Raw genomic sequence first — 27,587 nt, 5'->3', positions numbered from 1 at the left:
TTTCAGTGAAATACGGAACCGTTCCGTATTTTATCTAACGGGTGGCATCCCTAAGCTTAAATATTGCACAACCTTTAATGTTATGTCATAATTACGTAGAATTCTGGCAAATAAGTTCGCAATGAGCCAGGCGGCCCAAACTGTTGCATACACCCGGACTCCGCGTGCAATTAACGCAAGATAAGTGACAATTTCACTTGGTTAATATTGCCTGCTAACCTTTCTTTTAGCTAAATATGCAGGTTTAAAAATATATACTTCTGTGTATTGATTTTAAGAAAGGCATTGATGTTTATGGTTAGGTACACGTTGGAGCAACGACAGTCCTTTTTCGCGAATGCGCACCACATCGATTATCTGCAACGCAGGACACGCTAGATAAATTGGTAATATCATCCACCATGTGTAGTTATAACTAGTGATTATGATTGATTGATTGTTTTTTATAAGATAAGTTTAATGCTAGCTAGCAACTTATCTTGGCTTCTTACTGCATTCGCGTTACAGGTTGCAAGATTGAATCCCTGAGCTGACAAGGTAAAAATCTGTCATTCTGCCCCTGAACAAGGCAGTTAACCCACCGTTCCTAGGCCGTCATTGAAAATAAGAATGCGTTCTTAACGGACTTGCCTCGTTAAATAAAGTTGTAAAATATATATATATGGCAAAATCGGCGTGTCCAAAAACACCAATTTCCAATTGTTATGAAAACTTGAAATCCACCCTAATTAAATCGGCCATTCCGATTAATCGGTCGACCTCTAGTATGTACACTAGGAATCCACCTGCTCTGTGTTAAATCCACTGGCGGCTGGCCACTGCTTGTAAACACTGCCACCTAGACATTTGACTAGCCCCAAAAACAGATCTCCACTGCCATGTCAGAGTGTGTGTGATTGCGAGTGTGTAAGAGTGCGCGCACGGGTGCTTGTGTCTACCTGTCCATTCCGTTCTGGACCCCAAGTGTGGCTCTCTCAGGGACTGGCGAGTTTCGACTGCGACTCGTACCAGTGGACAGGATGCTGTTCTGTAGGACCGATAGAGGATATGATGTAGAGTACAGTAGGGTACATGCCATCAACCCTGGAGTGGCAGGCATGCAGAACAATAAGTCCACTCACGGTGGAGGGGGTTGGGGTGCTCCTCTTACGATCTGCTGCAGCTAAGGGACTGGGAGGGACTTTAGTGGAGCTGCCAGTGCCAGAACCTTTCCTCCCATAATCCTCTGCTGTGTGCTTGTTGTCGCCCTGGGAACGCTTAGAAGCTGAAGAACCTGGGAAAAAGAACAAGAGACAACAGAAGAATGGAAAGAGTGGGACAGAGACGCAAAGACGGAGATCAATATAAAAATAAGAGCATTTGTCCAAAATAGCAGTACATTTACCATATCCTCATCAATCCAAACAGCTTCCTACCTGCATCTGTTGCTCTCCGGGGCTTCTGATTGGATGAGGTACTGCGCTGCACCTTGTGAGAAGGGGATTGGGCATTGCTGTTTGTGAGATCACTTCCTGGGCGGGGTTTCATTGATAGGCTGATGCATTCGTCCATCTGAGGGGGAAGAGGGATGGTCATAAATATTACCATGGCAGGAGTAAGACACACTTTGCTCCTACATATAGAGTGTATTCACTTCGTACCTCAGAGTTCCTGTAATCCAGTAATAGATATGTGGCCATGACGTCATTGTATTTTTGGTTGACGAGCGAGTCCTGGATCTCCTCCGCAGAGTAGCCCATCTGCAACATGATATCTGGACAGAATGGCGAGAAAAGGTCAACCGTACTACCACATCAAAGACAGAAGTACTACGCACACATGCAGCATACTGCAGAGAGAAACCGATCACAAACACATGATTCTACAGACAAAATAGTTAGACCATAAAGGCATATCATTAGAGTCTAACAAAAAAAGTATAGTATTTAGTTTTACTAAACATGAAGGCACATGTTGACACAGCAAAGGGCATGTTACGCAACACAGAGGTAGGCAGACTAACAGGGCACGTAAAATAAGACTACCTTCAGATAGAGGGGCCCTCCCCCAATTAATGTGACCTCTAACCCCTTCCCCAGTAACCCCTTTACTGCCACCAGCTCATCCACCAGACGCCTGCCCCACCTCTCTTCCACCCCCCCGCTCGGTCGGGGTGCTGACCTGTCCTCTTGGGGTCCTTGTAGTCTGGCTGGGGCTCGATGAAGGGCTTCAGCTCCTCCTCCTCATGGCCTACGTTCATCCAGCGGTCCTTCATGATCTGCTGCTGGACACAAGCAGAGAGAAAAGACGGAGTCTTGGAGTTAATGGGGAAAGGGAGGTGGATAGAAAAACACAGCACTAACAGTTGTCTCTACACAATTCTGGTTTGTATCCAGCGGAGGCAGTGGCTAGGTGAGGTACTATTAACCTCCAGGCTGCCCCTCTTGGTTGGGTTGAGAATGAGGAACTTCTTGAGCAGGTTCTCGCAGTCTGTGGACATGTAGAAGGGAATCCTATACTTCCCCCGCAGAACCCGTTCGCGCAGCTCCTAAAGGGAAGACGAGAGCAACAGACAAGGATTAAAGTGAGGTGTGGGTAGGTATTCAACAACATCACGTGTTTACCATGCATCCCTTCCACCTTCACTGTTCACTGCCCACCTTTAGGTTCTGTCCGTCGAAAGGCAGAGATCCGCTGACCAGTGTGTAGAGGATGACACCCAGGCTCCAGACGTCCACCTCGGGGCCGTCATATTTCTTCCCCTGGAACAGCTCCGGGGCGGCGTAGGGAGGAGAGCCACAGAACGTGTCCAGCTTGTTCCCCATGGTGAACTCATTGCTGAAACCAAAGTCTGCGATCTTGATGTTCATGTCAGCATCTAGGAGTAGATTCTCTGCCTGGAGAGAAATCATTTTCTATTGATACCAGTTCTTTCAACAAAAATATTTAAAGAACACCAACATGAACATGGAAAAAAGGTGTACTCAAAAGGCACTTCAGCCCAGCTTAAATGAAAAAAAGGGTGGATCCCAAAAACATTCCTTACCCCAGGATACTTCTACTGGTGACTATCCGGGAGAATAAATAGAGAAAAAAAGGAGCACTGTTGCTGGGTAAATCTGATGGGATTTATTGACGGGAAAAACAATAGGCTTACGTAAAAATCAGATATACGAAGCAACTGAGTGCTCCTTCTTGTTTATTCTCTGGGGTAGTCACCAGTTGAAGTATCCTGAGGTAAGGAATGTTTATGCATTTCATAATGTAATAATCTTGATTTTGTCACAAAATGGAGCCATCTCTCTACATTACACATCAAAACACTTCCCCATTTCTTGTCCATCCTCACCTTCAGGTCTCTGTGTACGATGCACTTCTGGTGGCAGTACTGTACCGCTGACACAATCTGTAGCAAGACAAGGAGCAACAGCTAGGATGACCATTCCCTTTTAAACAGTATTGGCAATAACAGGAAATGAAACCAGCAGACAAACAGTGTCTCACCTGTCTAAATTTGGCTCTGGCCTCTTTCTCTTTCATTCTCCCGTGAGCAACAAGGTAATCAAACACCTCACCTGAGGAGAGGGGTTGAGGGAGAGACAGAATGTAGGGGAGTGTTGAAGAAAGCAGTGGAAACAAAGGAGGATAAAAGGTTGAGTGAGTAAAAAGAGTATGTGAATAAAGCGAGACAGAACTGATGTTATTAAATGCTGAAAACAGAACATCAGGTTGAACTGAGTAGGTCTTTACTCACCTCCACTGGCATACTCCATGATCAAGTACAGAGTCTTCTCTGTCTCAATAACTTCAAATAACTTAACTACAGAGAAAAGATAGATTTTGTTCAATTCAATCAAGACAACACCTTCCATCACAACTTAGCGATCAATTTTCAAAATGTGAATTATGACCTCTACATCGGAAGCCTCCACCAATAAGCAGGCAAGCAAAACATGTTTCTGTTATTTGGTTGGGGATTGATAATCTGAAAAGGAAAGCAGCACAAAGCTCACCGATATTTGGGTGATTGAGCAGCTTCATGATCCTCACTTCACGAAACAGCTATGGGCAGGAGAACAGAGACATTAACAGAAGATCAATCAGTTTATATGCGACAAAGTCAGAGTTTATCCAATATAAAATTTTAACTTTACACTCCAAGACTGTATGTGAAAATCACTGTGTGCACATCTCCATGCATACATTTCTGAATAGAGTACTGGCACCCCACCCAAACCATCATGACAGGAAGTACTTGGGTCTAATTTCCTGTAATTACCCCCATATCCTGCCCTAAGCCCTACAGAGGGAACTACCCTCTTCAGGAGAAGATTGGGGTTAGGGACTGGAAGATGCTTCAAGAGGATGGATGTGAATAAGCAATGCTCTGTCACAATCTCTTCTTGATTAGAGCTGTATTCTTTCTATTTCACAAATAAAACCGCCCCTATCTGAACACACAAATCAAAACAACAACCGTATGGCATTAACCCAGCATCTCATTGTCCTCACCTTTTGGAGACTGGAAGAGTTGAGCTGCGTTTTGTCTATGATTTTCACAGCCACCTTTTATAGGAGGGGAGGGTGGAAAGTTAGACATGAGTAGCTCGACTTGAACTATTCCACCCACCAGTGGAAAGAACTGGATGAGGACTCTTTCCCCCCAAACAACTCTATTATTCTCTCGATTGTTTCTCCATGTGATGCCCCACTCCAAGCACTCATGGCACATCAACAGGGATGTAAACATTTCTGGCATCTTTTATTTCAGCTTATGAAACATGGGATCAACACTTTACATGTTGCAATTATATTTTTGTTCAGTGTAGTTGGGTGACAACCAATGTAATTTGCTGGGTCATTGTTACCAAATGTGCTGTAGGAAATGGTGTTTTACCGGCATAGTTGTGTCGGCTAGTGGAGTGGACAACTCGCATTTTTGCTGATTGCACATCTACCTGCTGATCGGGGCTTTGAGTTTGCACGTTTCACAATAATAGTTTTCCTAGTTTTGCTTTAAACAGTCAGTGCATCTGGTCATTTTTACATGAACATGGTAGTTGTAATTTCATTACAAAGAGTGAAATCATTTGTGCGAGCACCAGCCCATGATTTGATCTCATATACAAAAATGTGGGGTCACAACAGAACGAAATGAGTAATCATTTTAAAGTAATTCACAGTGCTTTAATAAGAAGTGTAATAGACAACTGAGATGGTATTCAAGAAATAAGTTTCATCTAACGGGTTGTGATTTTAAATCATTTGGATGTGCAACCTAATCCATTTTGAATTTTGGGTTGACAAGGCAATTGTTATATTGTGCTGTTAAAAATAGGGCTCCAGAATTCTTGCTCAAAAGAGATGAATTTGCCTACGTCTTTATGTGCACTAATATCATAGGCCAATTTATTTGGGGCTAATTTACACCTGAGTAAATGGAAACTCAAAATATTAGCTAGATTGTCAACTCTAAATCTAATACCCACTGCTAGTAGTCATGTATTAATCTAACAGCAAATGTAATGTACCAAAACTTCGCAGTTGTAGCCTACTATCCAATGACGCCTATGCAATCACAATCGCCGATGCACAGTTCGTGCACTCCGTATCTCAAAGCTATATCAAACATCCTGCTGAATATTCAGTTGAGAAATAAAAAAATCCTACCTACAGAAAGCAGAGAACCTCCTCTCTTCAATGGCAACAACAGTACTATATTTAGGATTGCTGTGTTTTCCCCATGGTTGGATTTTGAAATGTTATAATCAGAACAGTTGTCTGATGCAACCAATTGAAAATGTAACTCGCGCACAGCAAAGTCAAAGGGTTGCAAAATGCGATTAAACGGTCGCAGTCTGGAGCCCTGTAAAATGGCAAGTTAATTAGTGGGTGACGGGTAATCAGAATAAAGTAGGGGGACATAAAACAAATTCCCCCCTCTCCCCAATTGGATAGTGTTTAGATGCTCAGTCTGCCGTATGGCTCAGCTCAGGAGTCTACACACCCACCAGGGGTCGCATTAACAGAGTTCTGCATTTTTCACAAGAGAAAAAGATTAAACTCATAAGAAATATCTTTGTGTTTTGTAAATGCAGATATAAAATGCTTCTTATTGTAATTTATGTTCGACATCAGACTAATTTTGTGCTTCAGTTGCACTTCACTCAGATCACTTCATATTTTCAAGCATGGTGGTGGCTGCATCATGTTTTGGGTATGCTTGTCGTCGGCAAAGACAAGAGAGTTTTGTAGGATAAAAAGAAAAAGAATAGCGCTAACCACAGTCAAAATCCTAGAGGAAAACCTGGTTCAGTCTGCTTTCAAATACACTGGGAGACAAATTCACCTTTCAGCAAGACAAAAACCTCAAACTTAAGGCCAAATAGACAATACACTGGAGTTGCTTATCAAGACGACATTGAATGTTCCTGAGTGGCCTAGTTACAGTTGACTTAAATTGGCTTAAAAATCTATGGCAAGACTTGAAAATGTCTGTCTAGCATCGATCAACAATGGTGTACATTCCAGGTGTACAAAGCTCTTAGCGGTGAGTCTTTCTGGGTAAGTCTCTGTAAATCACTGCCGACGGTGATTCTAACATGTTTTGACTCAGAGGGTTGAATACTTAACTAATCAAGATATAAAAATAACTAGAAAACATTAATATAACTAATTTTTTTGTGTAGACTGGATTTAATTGTAATTTTGTCAACATTTTAATCCCACCTTGTAACAACAAAATGTCGAAAAAGTAAAAGGGGTGTGAATAGTTTGATGGCACTGTAGTGTTGCACTTCTGTTGTCATTTGATGGAAAGTAAGCTTTTTTTTCTGCCAAATGTGTTGCACTAATGTATTTTCTATGAAGGAAAACTATAGTTGCACACTCCTGATCACTCTATTGATGCAACAAAAAAACTTGACTTTCAATATAAAACGCAGTCTGAAATGTTGAAAACTAACACAACCCCTGAGACACATACACGAGGGCCACTCAGCTCAGACAGATCCAGTTCAGAGGCCCAGCTCCTGAGCTCCATACATTTTTTAAATTTAGACTGGAAAATTAATGTGTTCAGACAACAAATGTTAATGCATCAAATCACATTGATTCCTTCCACTAATCAAACTGAATCGCACCAAATCGTTTCAAACTAAAAGTATCATATCAGAGCCCATGTATCTAGATGCGTATCAAACCGTGTTTGAAAGGAAAGAGTCACATCCCTAAACACATCTAACAAAAAAGCAGTAACATCAGCGCCACTAAAGCCAATGTTTGGACTGGGTTTGATCTCAGTTTATCCTCACCTCTTTCCCTGTGAGGACATGACGAGCCAGTTTGACTTTGGCAAAGTTGCCCTTGCCGATGGTTTTGAGCAGACGGTAGTTGCCAATGTGTGGCTGCTCGTCTGGCGTCGTGGCGACAGAATTCCGGCACCGCGGCATATTAGGACGCCCGCCTGCCTTAGACTCTGAGTGAGACTGAAAGAGGAGAACAAAATTCTGTTAGGAGTGGTGTTTTCCTAACACTAGCCTACACAACACCTCCGACAAATCCAGACAATGCATTTTCGACTCCCATCAAAGGAGAAAGAGCCTTGAATCCAAGGAGACTTCATAGAAAAATGCAACTGTGAGCATAACTTGATACTGTCCAATAATGTTGATCTCTCAATCTACATAGTCACTATATAAAAATAATTAAATAAAGTTGCACACTATGTATGCTCCAAACTATTTAATGGGTCAACCTAAGCCATTAGGTTCACCCATTAAAATTGCTGGGAGCATATACTCCCCTCTTTATTTGGACAGTGAAGCTGAAATGTGTGAAATTTGGCTCTATACGCCAGCATTTTGAATTGGAGATCAAATGTTTCATGAGGCGATAGTTCAGAATGTCACCTTTTAAGGGGTTTTTCATACATCTGTTTTACCGTTTAGAAATGAAAGCACTTTATGCATCTAGTCCCCCCATTTGACCTTTCTTCATAAGTATTTGGGGTCATTCTGTCATTTCAGCAAGCCACGATACCCACCATCTCAGACTGTTCTGGAATTGTTTCTGTAGTTAGAAACATAAGATAGCTTTCCTGAAATATTTTATTTAAAATTTCACCCAAATTGGCTTTTTAAATTTATAGAATTCACAATATTCAACAGTTATAGCACCAAAACATCCAATTTGGACCAAACTTCTTCCTTAACAGTGAGTAAGACTTGAGCAATCCAATGAAAGGGTCAAAAGCCACCCAAGGAGCCCCCCCACAGCAATCCCACCAACAACCAGCATCAGTTATCTATGTCTGATAGGTAGTATGGAGATGCTGTATTGCTTCTTGATCCTTTGTATTCCCTGTGAATCTGGTGATGTTGTTTTCCTCCCCTGTTCAGAGAAATTATATATATGCCATTTAGCGGACACTTTTATCCAAAGCGACTTACAGTCATACATTCTACGTATGGGTGGTCCCGGGAATCGAACCCACTACCCTGGCGTTACAAGCGCCATGCTCTACCAACTGAGCTACAGAAGGACCACTGTATTAACCATTGAAGTTGCTTGCATTATTTACCATAAATTAGTGTGAAAGTACCAGGTCTGCACACTGGATGCTGCTGTTCTTGCTACTTCCGCAACACCCTTTAATCAAATTTGACTAGTCTCTTGTTTATTAAATGGATCACAACATTTTCTTAGCAACTTTGGGCAGAAAACCAATAGCTTGTGACTCCAACGGCTAATTTCTCTTAACAAAAAAAAATAAGATTCACAGGGAATACAGCAGACAGAACTGATACAGTATACTGGTTGTTGGAGGTGGGGTTGTGGGTGGCTTTTGATCCTTTTATTGGATAGATCATCTTAATCGTAGTTAGGAAGAATGGTCCAAATCAGATGTTAGGTACCATATTTATTGAAGATATGAATCCTATAATTTTTTTTAAAATTGACAATTTGGGTGCAATTCATTCGTTTAATCCAATTATATTTCATGAATGATCATCTTATTTGCTTTAAAGTAAAGTAACAATGTTAGAACAATCAGAGATAGTGGGTGTCGAAATTCGTGCTTTTTGAGGTGGAATGACTAAACAAATTCACAATGATTCAATTAGTCAGAAGTTTAGTATTTGGTCCCAAATTCCTAGCACACAATGACTACATCAATCGTGTGACTACAAATTTGAATGCATTTTCAGTTTGTTTTGGTTGTGTTTCGGATTATGTTTTGCCCAATGGGAACTGAATGGTGAATAATGTAGCGTATCATTTTGGGTGTTAGCATTTTTGTGGGTGGTTATGACCTTTGTTCCTCAAACTTTCTCACTTATCCTTTTTCACAATTCATGATTATCTGTAATCATGGTAGCATCCTCATGAATGTAGCAGTGTTCAGAAATTAAGGGTGTACGTTTCACAGTTATGGGGTCACGGTTCAGTAACATTACAGTGGGAAAATTAAATGCCAACAGTTACTGTAGTTAATTTGGCAAGAGACAACTAAAAAGCACGCTATTTGTGGTACAAGACCAGCTTCTATGACCGCATTCACAATGTTCCTGGCATTGTCTGTTGTGACAGGGATGTTGGACCTCAAGTAGAAGTCTTCAAATGTATGCATAAATAAATAGACACCCGTTCTGAACGGACCCGAGGACAACTACACCAGTTCCTTATAGACCTGGTTGGATCCAGACCCGGTCCAATCAACAACATGTGGAATAAGTCAAGGGGTATGAATACTTTCTGAAGGTACTGCAGAGTGTGCAACTTTCTTTTTATATGGTTCACACTTTGTTAGTAAAAAAAAAGAAAGATGTACTGGTCGTGTAAACATATGAGATGTTATCGCAGTAGCAGTGAAATGCTTATGTTTCTAGCTCCAACAGTGCAGTAATACCTAACACACACACATTCAAAACATGTAAAGAAAGAAATACCAGAACAAGCCATGTCAGAGTCCAGAATATAAATACACTGCTCAAATCAATAAAGGGAACACTAAAATAACACATCCTAGATCTGAATGAATGAAATATTTTTATTAAATACTTTCTTTACATAGTTGAATGCGCCGACAACAAAATCACAAAAATGATCAATGGAAATCAAATGTATCAACCCATGGAGGTCTGGATTTGGAGTCACAAAATTAAAGTGGAAAACCACACTACAGGCTGATCCAACTTTGATGTAATGTCCTTAAAACAAGTCAAAATGAGGCTCAGTAGTGTGTGTGGCCTCCACGTGCCTGTATGACCTCCCTACAATGCCTGGGCATGCTCCTGATGAGGTGGCGGATGGTCTCCTGAGGGATCTCCTCCCAGACCTGGACTAAAGCATCCGCCAACTCCTGGACAATCTGTGGTGCAACGTGGCGTTGGTGGACGGAGCGAAACATGATGTTCCAGATGTGCTCAATTGGATTCAGGTCTGGGGAACGGGTGGGCCAGTCCATAGCATCAATGCCTTCCTCTTGCAGGAACTGCTGACACTCCAGCCACATGAGGTCTAGCATTGTCTTGCATTAGGAGGAACCCAGGACCAACCGCACCAGCATATGGTCTCACAAGGGGTCTGAGGATCTCATCTCGGTACCTAATGGCAGTCAGGCTACCTCTGGCGAGCACATGGAGGGCTGTGCGGCCGCCCAAAGAAATGCCACCCCACACCATGACTGACCCACCGCCAAACCGGTCATGCTGGAGGATGTTGCAGGCAGCAGAACGTTCTCCACGGAGTCTCCAGACTGCCACATGTGCTCAGTGTGAACCTGCTTTCATCTGTGAAGAGCACAGGGAGCCAGTGGCGAATTTGCCAATCTTGGTGTTCTCTGGCAAATGCCAAACGTCCTGCACGGTGTTGGGCTGTAAGCACAACCCCCACCTGTGGACGTCGGGCCCTCATACCACCCTCACGGAGTCAGTTTCTGACCGTTTGAGTAGACACATGCACATTTGTGGCCTGCTGGAGGTCATTTTGCAGGGCTCTGGCAGTGCTCCGCCTGCTCCTCCCTGCACAAAGGCGGAGGTAGCGGTCCTGCTGCTGGGTTGTTGCCCTCCTACGGCCTCCTCCACGTCTCATGATGTACTGGCCTGTCTCCTGGTAGCGCCTCCATACTCTGGATACTACGCTGACAGACACAGCAAACCTTCTTGCCACAGCTCGCATTGATGTGCCATCCTGGATGAGCTGCACTACCTGAGCCACTTGTGTGGGTTGTAGACTCAGTCTCATGCTACCACTAGAGTGAAAGCACCGCCAGCATTCAAAAGTGACATTCAAAACATCAGCCAGGAAGCATAGGAACTGAGAAGTGGTCTGTGGTCACCACCTGCAGAGCCCCTCCTTTATTGGGGTTGTCTTGCTAATTGCCTATAATTTCCACCTGTTGTCTATTCCATTTGCACAACAGCATGTGAAATTTATTGTCAATCAGTGTTGCTTCCTAAGTGGACAGTTTGATTTCACAGAAGTGTGATTGACTTGGAGTTACATTGTGTTATTTAAGTGTTCCCTTTATTTTTTTGAGCAGTGTATATATGTATATGATGGGTGTGAAATATAACGTATGAACAGTAGTCTATATGAATAGAAAAGCTGTGTACAGTCATAGTTATATAGGATGATCCTTGACTAGAATACAGCATACACATATGAAGTGGATAAAACTATATGTAAACATTAAAGTGACCAGTGTTCAATGACTCTGTACATAGTGCAGCAGTCTAAGGTGCATGGTAGAGGGTGGTAGCCGGCTAGTAACAGGGAGTATGGTTCAGCACCTCTACAATAATTTCAGCTCATGCTTTTTACCAATCTACATAGTCCCCCACCTCTCAGCTAATGAGGCTCTCACTGACAGAGGGCATGTTTGTCTCTGCTAGCAACTCAAATCCACACTGACAAGCAAACAGGAGAGAAAGTGTTGGGGGACTGAAAAGTGACTCGAGAAGACAAAAGTGAGCAGACAGAACAGAAGGGGGAGGGGGGTAACCAAGACCAGAAAAAAATATGAAGGTACAGTACCTTTATGGGGAAAGGTGCAAGAGGGGTAGTTCGTGTGTGGGAGCCCCGGAAAGCAAGGATGAGAAGGTGACTGAAGGGGGGGGGGGGGGGGGTTATCTGTTTACATGTCCCTGCTCTCTGTATTCACAAACTCTGCAATGTATCCTTTTGCGCTCGCTCTCTCCAGGAGATTGTTACCTTGTAAGCATACGTAAGTGGACAGAAAAGCTATTAACACGGGCACCGTTTTGTTCCGCATGGACCTTAGTTTCCGTGTTCCAAGTCTGGGCCCAAGCGGAACTACTTCTCTGCATTCTGAACTGGAAAATTCAACGGATTCTTATCAAGAGCAATGTTAATGTCACTTACAATGAATTGGACAGAAATGTTAAGGCTATTTGTCATAGGGTGAATAATTGACAGTTGACACAAACAATGTTGTGTAATACAAGTCAAGTTCTGCTCTTCTACTTAATCCAAGAAGAAACAAAAAGCACGGGCTATGAGACAAAGACAGTACGTCACATTTCCCAACAAGCCACTTCCCTTTCAGAAACAAAACAGCATTCCACGTAAGACTTTTTTTAACGCACCAATATCTGCATTTCAAAAGGTGTGCCTGCTTTGTGTTCAATTACGTAACACCGGTGTAGTGTCTGTGTTGAGTCCCGCCCCAGAGTTTTCATAGAGCGATAAATCAGAAGCTTGTTGCAAGTCTGCCTGTAGAACCAGCAGGAGCCAATGAGCCAGAAGGCAGCTGTCATCTAAACGCTCCCTCCCTCCCTCCCACACACATACACAACAAAAAACACACTCTGGAATAAATGCATGAGGAAGTGCCTCATCACAGAGAGCTCCATACAGATCAGAACAGGGTAAGCCAGACTACCACACTTTCAGTGTGCGGACCTCGTTTTTGTTTTCCTTTTCATTTCTGTGCTGGCAGACATGGTTTAGCTATCACTCTACAGTGGGTTTGTTGTGTGTCAGGAGTGTGAGGGAAAGTGTCCACTGCATGTCAAAGAGGTGTCTTGCACCCAGCTCATCTGCAGAGGATGCTCTGCAGTAACAGAGCGTCAGCAACGCAGTCCTCACAAACACAGCTTTGACCTTCAGTACAGCAGCCGGCACTTCTATCCCTACCAGATACGCACATTAGTCTACCACACAAACTAAAAACGCACTCGCAGAGGCTGGCACACAGACAGCAGCACATTCAAAGATGCATAAATAAAATGTTCACAAATACACATAATATCAGACAAAACCGAGAGCAATGCAGACATACCATCAAAGTCATGGAAGCTCAGCTCCAGGGCTGACTGACTGACAGCAAAAGACAGAAAGGCTGAGGAGAGTGCAACCAGGAAAAGCCTGAGGGACCTCAAGGGTCTCATCAATTAGATATACAGCCCCACATCTCTTTGTTCAGCCTCAGGTGGAGAGAGAGGCAAGAACCACACTCAAACACTTGATGACAGATTTGAAATTCAAAAATCATGTTCTCCATATTAGCCGGTAGTATTTGGGCAAAACCTCACTTATCAGCCGGCTATCATTCTGTCAAAAAAAAAACTCCTACATGAATCATTCAGCGATACGCACAAAACAACTACACATGCAAATGTACTTGACCTGTTATTTTGATGCTTGAAGTGGGACTTGTGGACTCCATCCATTGCTAACAGTAGCATGAGAACTGACCATCCAGATACCATTCAGGCTATAGGAACCTTGTCACTTCCTCTATGAAGAGACAGACTTCAGCTATGCTCTAAGAAAAAGGTGTGGACAGAGTTGAGATTGTAAGTGTCCCCCTCGACACAGATTTCAAAGCATAAAGGGGGTGTTGATGGCTTGGATGGATGACCAAGAAGTGGGACACAGGGGGCCATGAGGTCTCAGGCAAAAATAGGACACACAGCACACACAGCCAGGCTCTCCAGAGGGCCAGACACAACCTCGCCGGTCCCAACGGTCAACAGGAAGTTTGCTTGGGTAATTTGAGAAAGTATTGTGATTTACCCCCCCACACACACAAAAAAAAGAAAAAAAGTTAACGAAATGGCTGACACAATGACAGGGTCAGGTTTCTAGTGCCAGTGAGACGTGCCTAGGTTTGTCTGGCTAAGGGAGCAGCAGCACTGGTGAGACATGACCAGGGAGGGAGGCAGCCCGATGGACAAGAGCTGACATGCTCAGACAGCTGTGCCACAGATACAATCAGGAGAAAGAAGGGCGGATATGAGAGGGAGAAAAAAAATAGAAGGGGGAAGGTCAAGGATTCCCCAATACTAAAGAGAATACAACAGGAAGCACAACTTTGATCTCCTTAAAACTCATCACCAATTGGTTTTAACAGATGAGCAAATCCGTGTATTGTAGTAGTCTCTGTACCACACCCCTTTTAAAAACACTGCCCAATTACCTTTTCAAACATTTACCTGGTGTCAAATCAGGTTACTCACACACAAACACATGAATGTGCTCAGTAACTAGTACTCCAGTAACTCCTTCAAGAAATTAACCTGAAAACTTTTTCCATGCTCTGGTCCATATATAACATCATAGGCTGATGAACTAGCTTTACCCATCTACCTTAGCAACCATTCTCCCTCTTATCCCCATCCCCCTAGTCCAGCTTAAACCATCAATACACATTTCTTGAAATGTATTGCATTCACAACTGTACTAGAGGTCGACTGATTAATCGGAATGGCCGATTAATTAGGGCCGATTTCAAGATTTCATAACAAAATCGGTATTTTGGGGCGCCGATTTGCCGATTTATTATATTTTTAATACCTTTATTTAACTAGGCAAGTCTGTTAAGAACATATTCTTATTTTCAATGACATCCTAGGAACGGTGGGTTAACTGCCTAGTTCAGCGGCAGAACGACAGATTTTCACCTTGTCAGCTCGGGAGATCCAATCTTGCAACCTTACAGTTAACTAGTCCAACGCAATAACGACCTGCCTCTCTCTCGTTGCACTCCACAAGGAGACTGCCTGTTACGCAAATGCAGTAAGCCAAAGTTGCTAGCTTGCATTAAACTTCTTATAAAAAAACAATCAATCATAATTACTAGTCAACTACACATGGTTGATGATATTACTAGATATTATCTAGCGTGTCCTGCGTTGCATATAATCTGACTGATCATACAAGCATACAAGTATCTGAGCGGTGGTAGGCAGAAGCAGGTGCGTAAACATTCATTCAAACAGCACTTTCGTGTGTTTTTCCAGCAGCTCTTCGTTGTGCGTCAAGCATTGCGCTGTTTATGACGTCAAGCCTATCAACTCCCGAGATGAGGTTGGTGTAACCGAAGTGAAATGGCTAGCTAGTTAGCGCGCGCTAATAAGGACGGAAGCTATACTGTTACACTTGCAATACTAAAGTGCCTATAAGAACATCCAATAGTCAAAGGTATATGAAATACAAATGGTAGAGGGAAATAGTCCTATAATAACTACGACCTAAAACTTCTTACCTGGGAATAGTGAAGACTCATGTTAAAAGGAACCACCAGCTTGCATATGTTCTCATGTTCTGAGCAAGGAACTGAAACATTAGCACATATTGCACTTTTACTTTCTTCTCCCAACACAGTTTTTGCAGTATTTAAACCAAATTGAACATGTTTCATTATTTGAGGCTAAATTGATTTTATTGATGTATTATATTAAGTTAAAATAAGTGTTCATTCAGTATTGTTGTAATTGTCATTATTACAAATAAATAAATAAATCTAATAGGTATCGGCTTTTTTGGTCCTCCAATAATCGGTATCGTTGTTGAAAAATCATAATCGGTCGACCTCTAAACTGTATCCTCTAAAAGTATCTGTTGACTTACACTTGTGCCTGTTGTCATAATTGCACTAATGTTATTTTAGACTTGATAACTTTAAACAAATCGAGAACATAAGATTTGTTGGAGTAATGTGCAAGGCTGCTTGGGTTGGAGAAATGCTGGGGAAATGCTTTAGCGTTGCTAAGATCAGAAGGAATGGTCCCTCTCTGAAAAAGTAGTCTTGCTGTGGGAGTGTTGCCATGGAGACCTGCTGCTTAAACCTGTCCTCTACTCTGCCCTCCTCCCTCCCCAACCTTCTCATACACACACAGAAACAAAACACTCACTCACTCCAGCCTAGCTGTCGCCTCACATCTCGCTCTCCTTAACATACTCAGAGAAAAGATTTCAATTCAGACTGAGCAAAACACAGTAGTCAAACAAGGACACAAGCACATTTTTTCCAACAAAAAAATGTGCCTAGACCTAAAGACGTGAACATAGTTATTTTTAAAAATATTTTTTATAAAGGCCTATTAGTAATTGTTAGGCTACCTGTCAGAGGAAAAGTGTTTCTTGCCTGCTCAATTTATTGAAACTTAAGAGGGAAAGAAGAAAAGCGAGTAAACAAAGTAACAGACTGGTGGGGAGAGAGAGACGAACTGGTAAATAAAGGAGGCGAGTGAGCCAGCTTGTCATTTATCTGGGTATTAATATCACACACGGCTATTTCCAGTCAGGGTAGCGGCAGCAGGAACCACAAATAGACACTAACTGAGCTCTCCCTCCAGTCCCCTCTCCATACACTTCTGACAGTCCTTTACCTCAATAACATGAGTAGAACATCCTGAAATCAAAACACATGGCCTAGTGGAACTATGGGGAGAGAAAAGTCAATTGCAACCCAGTTTTGTTTAGTCTTTAATTATAATTGAGCACATCTCAAGCTGCTAAAATGAAAAAGGACCACAACCATAGGCTTGCACAATCACATAGACCTGCACTGCACTGGAGGAAAACACACCACTGGGGCTCTGGTTTTATATATTCTATACTGAACAAAAATACAAACAACATGTAAAATGTTGGTCCCATGTTTCATGAGGTGAAATAAAAGATCACAGAAATGTTCCATACGCAAAACAAGCTTATTTCTCTCAAATTTTGTGCACAAACTTGTTTACATCCTTGTTACTGAGCATTTCTCCTTTGCCAAGATAATCCATCCACCTGACAGGTGTGGCATATCAAGAAGCTGATTAAACAGCATGATCTTTATACAGATGCATCTTGTGCTGGGGACAATAAAAGACCACTAAAATGTGCAGTTCCGTCACACAACAAAATGCCACAGATGTCTCAAGTTGACGGAGTGTGCAATTGGCATGTTGGCTGCAGGAATGTCCACAAAGCTGGTCGCAGAGAATTTACTGTTCATTTCTCTACCATAAGCCGCCTCTGTCATTTTAGAGAATTTGATAGTACATCCAACCAAGCCTCACAATCGCACATGTAACCACGCCAGCCCAGGATGTCCACATCCAGGTTCTTCACCTGTGGGGATCATCTGGGGTGGTGGACGGACTCATTCTGATTGGCTGGGCCTGGCTCCCCAGTGATTGGGCCCATGTGAAATCCATAGATTAGGGCCTAATGAATTTATTTCAATTGACCAATTTCCTTATATATATATATACACACTTTAACTCTAAAATGGTTGCATTTACATTTTTGTTCAGTATAGATAAAGACAGGTAGCCTATGTTGTAAGAGAATACATGAATTAGTAAGCCTAAATGTAAAAATACGTAGCAGAACTAAACATCTGTCGACTTTTTCCTCCGAGTAGACAGCACAAGCTACAAAGCTGAGAAATAAAAGGAATACTCGATAGTGATGAATCCTTTCAGACAAGAAACCTAATGATAATTTTAAACAGAGGTCGAAGAAAAATAGTGTTTACACAAGCTTTTAAAATCATCCCACCCCTGCCTATGTGAGCTATTAATACCCACAAGTATATGATTGGGGTTAGGTCATGACAGAAAGACCACAGGGAGAAACCAAGATCACTAAGGGCTGGTAAAAACAAAGACACTGTCACTGAAACCAGATAGTAAAAACCTAATTGTTTTCAATAGGCCTACAACCAGATGGATAAATATTCTCTTCATCTTTCATTGACCAATCATATGATGCCATATCCAGAACCATAATTACTAACAGATGCAGGAGAAAGTGGGAGGCAGGTAGCCTAGCGGTCAAGAGTATTGGGCCAGTAACCAAAAGGTTGCTGGTTAGAATCCCTGAGTTGACTAGGTGAAAAATCTTCCAATGTCCCCTTGAGCAAGGCACTTAACCCCGAATTGCACCTGTATGTCACTCTGGATATTAGCCTCTGCTAAAATGTATAAGTACTCACACAGGGAAACTGACAGATGTGCGTGCATACAAATAATACTAATCTGTCCAAAGTGGAGAAAAGAAGCACTCCCCTTGGCCTTCACACATATCCTACGCCCAGCTCAACTGGAAATGCTGGTTTTAACGAACAGAGAAACTGGGGTAAGAAGAACATTGAGTCCCTGGTCAACAGCAGTCTGTAATCAAACAAGCTGGGCAGGGTACCACTCCTTGCTTCAGCCAAATCCAGTGGCAAACAAAACCTTGGAATTAGTAGCATGTGCAAGTTAGGGTATTTTCACTACAATGGAATGCGTCAACTTCTCTGCTACCCATGTAGAAAAATCAGCAATTTGTGATTTGAATAGACAATTGTTTCATAATGTCATTATTGACTAAAACATTCATGTCAGTAATGAGAGCCAGCCTTCACTGCAAGCAGATGTGTGTTCATGACAGAGTTGCTCCTCAAAAGCACAAATGTAAATTATGCTGTCCTCTACTTACACCTGATTTGAGCTATTCCTACTAAAGTATATTTAGGACACTCTCAGGCAATTTGTATGATGGAATCCCCCATTCCAGTTCAGACACGAGCTTCTGGCTAACACAAACAAGATGGCAGAGGATGCAGCTCACACTCTAAACAGTTGTAGAAGTGGCAATATCTAGTTGGGCCTACAACTTGACTTACTGGCAGTGAATGATCTGTTGACGAGTTAGACAAAGTCACAAACAATGTGGGGGCATACAGGAAAAGGGGAAGACCTATAAAGTTGTCAAAAATATAAAAGTAAACATGATTGATATATTATGTGTAGACATTAATGTTAGAGATTACATCTGCTCCTTTTGACACTATTTGAAGAAAACATGGAAAAGTGAGTTTTAAAAAAAGTGTCTAAACCTGGTTACAATAATGTTTCCTAACTAGTTAGGCTATTAGCCCTCTAACGTTATTTAATCATCGCTAGCTAAATATCTATTAAAAAAAATTCAAATAAAAAATCTACACCATGCAATACCTCCTAGCCACAAACAATGTGATTGGTAAGGTAGCCAAGTTAGGAAGATAGCAAGCCTGAGGGCTAGGAAAAGAAAGAGGGTTTATGTGGTTTAGGTTAACTAGCTCAGGCTAGCTAAATTAGCTACCTAAAAACTGTCTGATATACCGCAACTGCAGTTGGCTTACCTGGTTTGACGAATGTTCAATTGTTAATAATGGCGTCCGGGTTGACATCTTAACAGATTTTCGGGGGGTAACTTCTTAACAGAATCTCAAAACTCACTGTACATCTGTCCTCCGTGTTTGTTATTGCTGAACTGGGGACTATATTGTTTGTGTAGCTAATTTAGTTAGCTAGCCAACTTATCAAAAAGTTATTCATACGTAGCCTTAGCTCGGGGCTAACGTTAGCTAGCTAGGAGTAATTAAACTAGCTAGTTAGCTAGCGAGCTAAAGTTCTAGCTAGCTAACTAGCTAGCTATCCAGCTAGCTGAAGTTACTCAATCGTCAATGAAATACCATACCTAGTCCAGGTAGTAGGAATATAACGTTAGTAGTTAGCTACCTATCAATAGAATATAAGTACTGTTCAAAGTTCTGGATTCACAAGTATCTGAAATAACAGCTATTCACGTGAAAAGGTAACCCTGCATTCACAAGCTATCTTACATTGGTACGCCTATTCCACTCAATGGAGAAAAGTGGTCTGCCAGTTACACACGGAGCTGTGCAGTGGAAGGATGAGCTGTCAAGTTAGAGGGCTATACGAGCCAAAGCTAGGTTTGTTCCCACAAGTAGACGGTCAAATCTAATCCGGGGATTCTACGAAACTTTGGCCACGCCGATAGCAGCAGTCCAAACGTCCTCTTTAGAGGGATAAAAAAACGCTCTCTAGTTAAATATAATTAACTATAATACACTATCGACCCTCCGTTGTAATGAGAACGTTATCAGCGAGCTGGCTTTGCCAACTCTAGATTGCTAGATAGCGTAGGCCAGTTTCCCTCCACGGCAGAGGTACGAATCCGCGAGTTAAACTGAAAATGAACTGCCGACTAGCCGGTTAGCTAAAATGGTACACGAGCAAAACAACCGCAACGTCCTGTATTCTTCCTGACCAGCTACATACGTTAGCTTGCCATGTTACTTGGCCAGTAAGTTAGCTCGCTCGGTGCGTCTTTGGTCTTGCTTTTATAAATGTGGTATATAAATTGTAGCTCGCTGTCTACACTAGCAGGTTTGAACATCAGAATAACTAGCTAAAGCGACATATGTAATCAAGTTTAATTCCGAGTTTGTCCCTCCGCGCTATGCTCAATTTGCTGAATCTCGGGTGGGCTATAGACCAACTAGAGTTTAAGCGCCCCCCAGGTTTCGACTGCGCCTACGCGGATTATTTTCCAGCTGGCCAAACAACCCAGTGTGAAATCAAACACTAACCATAGCTAGCTACACATTTACCGCAATATCTGATGGGTGTAAGCAATATGGTGGAACCTACAAGGTGTCTAGGTGGATTTTTTTTTTTTACTCATCCGATTATTTTAGATCTAAGAAAGTCTGACTTGATTTCAGACTAGCCATTCAAATTTGAATTATGTTAATCTGTCACCTCCACGAATTGTATTAAACAGACAGTGGCGTACCGATTTTTCAGTGTGGTTGGAGGAAATAAGAAGCCACTAATATAAAACATTAGCCTGGGTACCAATCTCTGTTTATGCTGACGTTACACCGTGTCATATGGCAAATTAGCCCAAGATGTGCTAAAGGCTAGTCTACTCTTTTAACGTCCAAGGCCCTTATGTTAAGAGGTGCTCTGACAGGCAAATATTCCATCTGAATCGACACTCAATTGCAATACAGTTTTATAAACGTAAGGCCCTCTACTTTCATATCACAGCAAAATATGCACGTACTGTTTTAACACAGTTCCAGCCAGTCCTTTTCTGTTATAACACCATTCAGTCTTCCGTTACACACAGGTGTTCCGAGACGCTAAATAGCTAATTAGAACAGGTGGGCACCTCTCTTCTGTAAACTAGCCATAACCTGTGGGACCAGTGTAAAACAAATAGAAAAAAACGTGTATTTGACTTTTTTCCCCCTCAATGACAAGGTTACCAAAACAGTACCGCAAAGCAATGATTATTTAAAAAGAGCGTCGGTACTGTTGTACACATTGGCCAAGCCATTGTCCATGTTTCAATTGAGAACCCAAGAGGCCCCCTCTCTTGTGTAAACGAGAGCTAATGCTAAAACATGTTTTGCATGGCCAGGAGTGGAAATATAGCACAAACAGATCTGGGACCAGGCTAAGGAAACAAGGTTCTATTGCAACTGACAGTTAATTTTCTATCTGCAATACCTTAAATCTTCTGTCCCAATTAAAGCCTCAGGCCCTCAAGAAACAGCCCCGAACCCACTTATGTTAAATGTTCATCCAAGCTCATCATTCAAATAACAGGGGAGACGTGGGCATCCCCATATCAAATCAGGGCTCCTCCTCAATGTGAGCTCCCACCGAAAAAGTAAAACATTTCTACACCGAGCACCCTCCATTGGGTACCTCAGGAATCAATTTGTAAATTGAACAAATCACATTCTGAAACTACACAAGGTTAGGGCCCAATGATGTACATGTACAGTGCCTTTAGAAAGGACTTATTCTAAAATTGATTGAATAAAAAAATATCCTCAGCAATCTACACACAATACCCCATGATGACAAAGTAAACCAGGTTTTTAGAAAATTAAAAACATTTTTAAAAAAAGATACCTTCACATAATTTCTCAGACCCTTTGCTATGAAACTAAACATTTTGCTCAGGTGCATCCTGTTTCCATTGATCATCCTTGAGATGTTTCTACAACTTGATTGGATTCCACCTGTGGTAAATTCAATTGATTGGACATGATTTGGAAAGGCACACACCTGTCTATATAAGGTCCCACAGTTGACAGTGCACATCAGAGCAAAAAAAAAAAAAAATCCAAGAGGTCAAAGGAATTGTCCGTAGAGTGCCAAAACAGGATTGTGGTGAGGCACAGATAAGGGGAAGGGTACCAGAACATTTGGTCAGCATCATTGAAAGTCCCCAAGAACACAGTGGTCTCTATCATTCTTAAGTGGTGAAGTTTGGAACCACAGAGACTCTTCCTAGAGCTGGCCGTCTGGCCAAACAGAGCAATCGGGGGAGAAGGGCCTTGGTTACTCTGACATAGCTCTGAAGTTCCTCTGTGGAGATGGAAGAACCTTCCAGAAGAACAACCATCTCTGCAGCACTCCACCAATCAGGCCTTTATGGTATCTGGCCACTCCTCAGTAAAAGGCACGTGACCGCCCAATTGGAGTTTGCCAAAAGACACCTAAAGGACTGTCAGACCATGAGAAACAAGATGTTCTGATCTGCTGAAACCAAGATTGAATGTGTTGGCCTGAATGCCAAGTGTTACATCTGGAGGAAATCTGGCACCATCCTTAAGGTGAAGCATGGTGGTGGCAGCATCATAGTGTGGGGACCTTTTTCAGCGGCAGGGACTGGAATACTAGTCAGGATCGAGGGAAAGATGAACGGAGCAAAGTACAGAGTGATCCTTGATGAAAACCTGCTCAGGACCTCAGACTGAGTAAAAGATTCACCTTCCAACAGGACAACGACCCTAAGCACACAACCAAGACAATGGAGTGTCTTCAGGACAAGTTTCTGAATGTCCTTGAGGGCCTAGCCAGAGCCCGGACTTGAACCCGATCAAAAATCTCTGAAGAGACCTGAAAATAGCTCTGCAGCGACGCTCCCCATCCAACCTGACAGAGCTTGAGAGGGAAGAATGGGAGAAACTCCCCAAATACAGGTGTGTCAAGCTTGTAGTGTCATACCCAAGAAGACTTGATTCTGTAATCACTGCCAAAGTTGCTTCAACAAAGTACTGAGCACAGGGTCTGAATACTTATGTAAATATGATATTTCAGTTTTTTGCTTTGTCATAGGGTATTGTGTGTAGATGGGGGGGGGGGATTACTTAATTAATTTTAGAATAAGTCTGTAACCTAACGAAGTGGAAAAAGTCAAGGGGTCTGAATACTTTCCGAAGGCACTGTATTCATAAACCATTACTTCTGCACTGAATTTAAATTTGATTCAATTGTGTTTTTTTGTTACTGATCTAGACACTACCCCATAATGTAAGTGGAATTTTGTTTGTAGAGAATGTTAGAAAAAATATGAAAAGGCTGAAATGCTTGAGGCAAGTATTCAACTACTTTAGGTCAAGCCTAAATTAGTTCAGGAGTAAAAATGTGCTTAACAAATCACTTAAGTTGAATGGAATCATTACATGTTTGAATGACTACCCCATCTCTGTACCCGACACATACGATTGATTATCTGTAAGGTCCCTCGATCAAGTAGTGAATTTCAACAACCGATTCCACCACAAAGACCAGGGAGGTTTTTTCAAAGTCCTGCAAAGAAGGACACGATTGGTAGATGTGTAAATAAAGTACAAGTAGATGCTGAATATCCATTTGAGCATGGTGAAGTAACTAATTAGGCTTTGGATGATGTATCAATACACTCAGTCACCACAAAGATACAGGTGCCCTTCCTAACTCAGTTGCTGGAGAGGAAGGTAACTGCTCAGGGATTTCACCATGAGGCCAATGGGGATTTTAAAATGGTTGGAGTTTAATGGTTGTGATGTGAGAACTGAGGATGGATCTACAAAATTGTAGTTACTCCACAATACTAACGTAATTGACAGCGTGAAAAGAAGGAACAGAATAAAAATATGCATCCTGTTTGCAACAAGGCACTAAAGTAATATGGCAAAAAAATGTGGCAAAGAAATGAGCTTTTTGTCCTGAATACAAAGCATTATGTTTGGGGCAAGTCCAACACATTGCGTACCACTATATTTTCAAGCGTGGTGGTGGCTGCATCATGTTATGGGTATGCTTATCATCGGTAAGGATTAGGGAGTTTAAAAAATAAATAAAATAAACTGAATATGCACAGGCGATATCCTAGAGGAAAACCTGGTTCAGTTTGCTTTCCAGACATGGGGAGACTAACTTTTCAGCAGGACAATAACCTAAAACAGAAGGCCAAATCTACATTGGAGTTGCTTACCAAAATGACATTGAATGTTTCTGAGTGGCCTAGTTACAGTTTGGACTTAAATAGGGTTGAAAATCTATGGAAAGACTTGAAAATGGTGTCACAAACCGGCTCAAAGCCCGTAACAAAAGGGAGACAACGGAGATAAGGCATAACAAAATATATATTTATTAACTAAAGCAACTAAGGAAAATATACAATGGTGTGTGTAATCAGTAATCAGTAGTGTGAGTGTTTTGCATGCATGAATGTGATAATGCAGGGTGTTGAAAGGTGCCAAAGCAAACAAACAAAAGGCCACCAAGAACCACAACACAATCTACAAAGGTGTCTGCATGGAGAGAGTCTCCTCCATGAATGTGGAAGAGGTCTATTTATCCTGGGAGACACCGGGCCCAGGTGTTCCCATGAAGCTGACGACCCTCCCAACTCCGCCCACCGGCATCCTAATAAGGAAACAAGAACAAAGACAGAATATGGCAGACAGAGTGGGAGGGTCGTCACATTGGCTGTTGAGCAATGTTCACCAATCAACTTGACAGAGCTTGAAGAATAATGGGCAAATATTGTACAATCCAGGAGTGCAATGTTCTAAGAGACTTACCCCAAAAGACTCACAGCTGTAATCACTGCCAAAGGTCCTTCTACAAAGTATTGACTCATGTTAATATTCCTGTATTTCATTTTCAATACTACATTTGCAAAAATGTGTTTTCACTTTGTCATTTTAGAGTATTGTGTGTAGAAGGGTGAGAAGAAAAAAAACATTTAATCCATTTTGAATTCTGGCTGTAATACAACAAAATGTGCAGTAAGTCAAGGGGTATGAATACTTTCTGAAGGCACTGTAAACACATCATTGCAGGGCCCCAATTCATCTTGAAACCCTAACACAGATATTTACTCGTTTTTGCTGCCCTCTGTTGGTTACTGCTTAAAATAACAGCATTTCATGCTTTTACTAGCCGACAAGTTGACCTACAGTGCCTCCCGAAACACTTTTTTTCACATTTTGTTACGTTAAAGTCTTCTAAAATGGATTACAAAAAACAAATATCAGCAATCTACACACAATACCCCATAATGACAAAGCTAAAACAGTTTTTTTAGACATTTTTGAAAATGTATTTTTAAAAATTAAAGTAATACATATTCAAACCCTTTGCTATGAGACTCGAAATTCAGCTCAGGTGTATCCGGTTTCCGTAGATCATCCTTGAAATGTTTCTACAACTTGATTGGAGTCCACCTGTGGTAAATACAATTGATTGGACAAGATTTGGAAAGACACACACCTGTCTCTATAAGGTTCCACAGTTGACAATGCATGTCAGAGCAAAAACCAAGCCATGAGGTCAAATAAATTGTCCGTAGAGCTCTGAGACAGGATTGTGTCAAGGCACAGATCTGGGGAAGGGTACCAAAAAATGTATGCAGTGTTGAAGATCCCCAAAAACACAGTGGCCTCCATCATTCTTAAATGGAAGAAGTTTGGTACCACCAAGACCCTTCCTAGAGCTGGCCGCCCGGCCAAACTGATCAATCGGGAGAGAAGGGCCTTTGTCAGGGAGGTGACCAAGAATCCGATGGTCGGTCTGACAGGGCTCTAGAGTTCCTCCGTGGAGATGGGAGAACCTTCCAGAAGGACAAACATCTCTGCAGTACTCCACCGATCATGCCTGTATGGTAGAATGGCCAGGCGGAAGTCACTCCTCAGTAAAAGGCACATGACAGCCCGCTTGGAGTTTGCCAAAAGGCACCTAAAGACTCTCGGACCATGAGAAACAAGATTCTCTGGTCTGATGAAACCAAGATTGCCAAGCGTCATGTCTGGAGGAAAGCTGGCACCATCCCTAAGGTAAAGCATGGTGGTGGCAACCATCATGCTGTGGGGATGTTTTTCAGTGGCAGGCACTGGGAGTCTAGTCAGGATCGAGGGAAAGATGAACGGAGTAAAGTACAGAGGGATCCTTGATGAAAACCTGCTCCAGAGCTCTCAGGACCTCAGACTGGGGCGAAGGTTCACCTTCCAATGGGACAACACAGGAGTGGCTTCGGGACAAGTGTCTGAATGTCCTTGAGTGGCCCAGCCAGAGCCCTACTTGAACCCGATCGAACATCTCTGCAGATACCTAAAAAAAAGCTTTGCAGCAACGCTCCCCATCCAACCTGACAGAGCTTGAGATGATCCGCAGGGAAGAATGGGATAAACTCCCCAAATACATGTGTGCCAAGCTTGTAGTGTCATACCCAAGAAGACTAGAGGATGTAATCGCTGCCAAAGGTGCTTCAACAAAGTACTGAGTAATGGGTCTTAATACTTATGTAAATGTGATATTTTTTACAAGTTAGCAAACATTCTATAAACCTGTTTTGGCTTTGTTGTTATGAGATATTGTATGTAGATTAATGCATGAAAAAAAAACGATTTAATCCATTTTAGAATAAGGCTGTAAGTTACATTTTTGGGGAAAAAGCCTAAATACTTTCCGAAGGCATTATTTCTGAAGCTTGGGGCTGAAATTAATGACATCATTTTTCAGGTGTGAGTTAGTGTTGTAACACAAAGTTCAACAACTCATAGAATCATGTAGGCTATGCCTGTGTAGTCAAGATCATGACATCATTGTGCTGACTAAAGTTGTCAGACTTCATTATAAATGACTCTCACATGTCCCCACCCCCTCACTCTCTCTCTTGTTCTCTCTCTGTCTCTCTCTCTTACACACACAGAGAGAGAGAGAGAGAGACATGAACAGTGTTCTTCATAATGAGGGATGACATCAATATTTTGTCTGAATGGGGTTATTTTCTGCCTATGTGTCCTTATTTTGACGCCAAACCCACCACTGGTGTGCATGGCCAAAGAGCTCTTCTTTTAAAAATGTCATCCAACAAGTGTAAACACCTGGAGTTTGCTAAATGGCACTGGTACTTGAATTGGAACCGGTGCTATGGTCAGATGACATGAAAATTGAGCTCTTTGGCCACGCACTCCAGTGGTGGGTTTGGCATCGAAGAAAGGATGCATAAGCAGAAAAGAACCCCATACATACTGTAAAATATGGTGGTGGATCAAATCAAATCAAAGTTTATTTGTCACATGCGCCGAATACAACGGGTATTTAGGCAACCTTCTTTGATGTTATGGAACTATTTTGCTTCCACTGGTCCTGGGGCCTTTGTTAAGGTCAAAGGCATCATGAACTTTACCCAGTACCAGGACATTTTAGCCAAAAACGTGGTTGCCTCTGTTAGTGGAT

General features: G+C 42.1%; 1 pseudogene across 1 annotated transcript in view; it reads right to left on the bottom strand.

Annotated features, from left to right (window-relative positions):
- LOC124007740 overlaps positions 1–20,700 on the bottom strand; it is a 30,814-nt pseudogene extending 10,114 nt beyond the window's left edge. Inside the window, exons 1-14 of the transcript XR_006833999.1 lie at positions 19,391–20,700; positions 7,293–7,466; positions 4,492–4,545; positions 3,993–4,041; positions 3,734–3,799; positions 3,484–3,554; positions 3,329–3,385; positions 2,640–2,876; positions 2,408–2,527; positions 2,161–2,260; positions 1,641–1,753; positions 1,416–1,551; positions 1,122–1,273; positions 939–1,027 (exon numbers count right to left, since the gene is read on the bottom strand). The product of XR_006833999.1 is annotated as a serine/threonine-protein kinase MARK2-like (transcript). The remainder of the gene's footprint in view (positions 1–938; positions 1,028–1,121; positions 1,274–1,415; positions 1,552–1,640; positions 1,754–2,160; positions 2,261–2,407; positions 2,528–2,639; positions 2,877–3,328; positions 3,386–3,483; positions 3,555–3,733; positions 3,800–3,992; positions 4,042–4,491; positions 4,546–7,292; positions 7,467–19,390) is intronic.
- Between the last annotated feature and the right edge of the window lie 6,887 nt (positions 20,701–27,587).

The sequence above is a fragment of the Oncorhynchus gorbuscha genome, linkage group LG02 (assembly GCF_021184085.1).
Source record: "Oncorhynchus gorbuscha isolate QuinsamMale2020 ecotype Even-year linkage group LG02, OgorEven_v1.0, whole genome shotgun sequence".
Taxonomy (NCBI): domain Eukaryota; kingdom Metazoa; phylum Chordata; class Actinopteri; order Salmoniformes; family Salmonidae; genus Oncorhynchus; species Oncorhynchus gorbuscha.
Note: the sequence above shows the minus strand (reverse complement) of the source record. Positions and strands in the feature narration are given on the sequence as shown.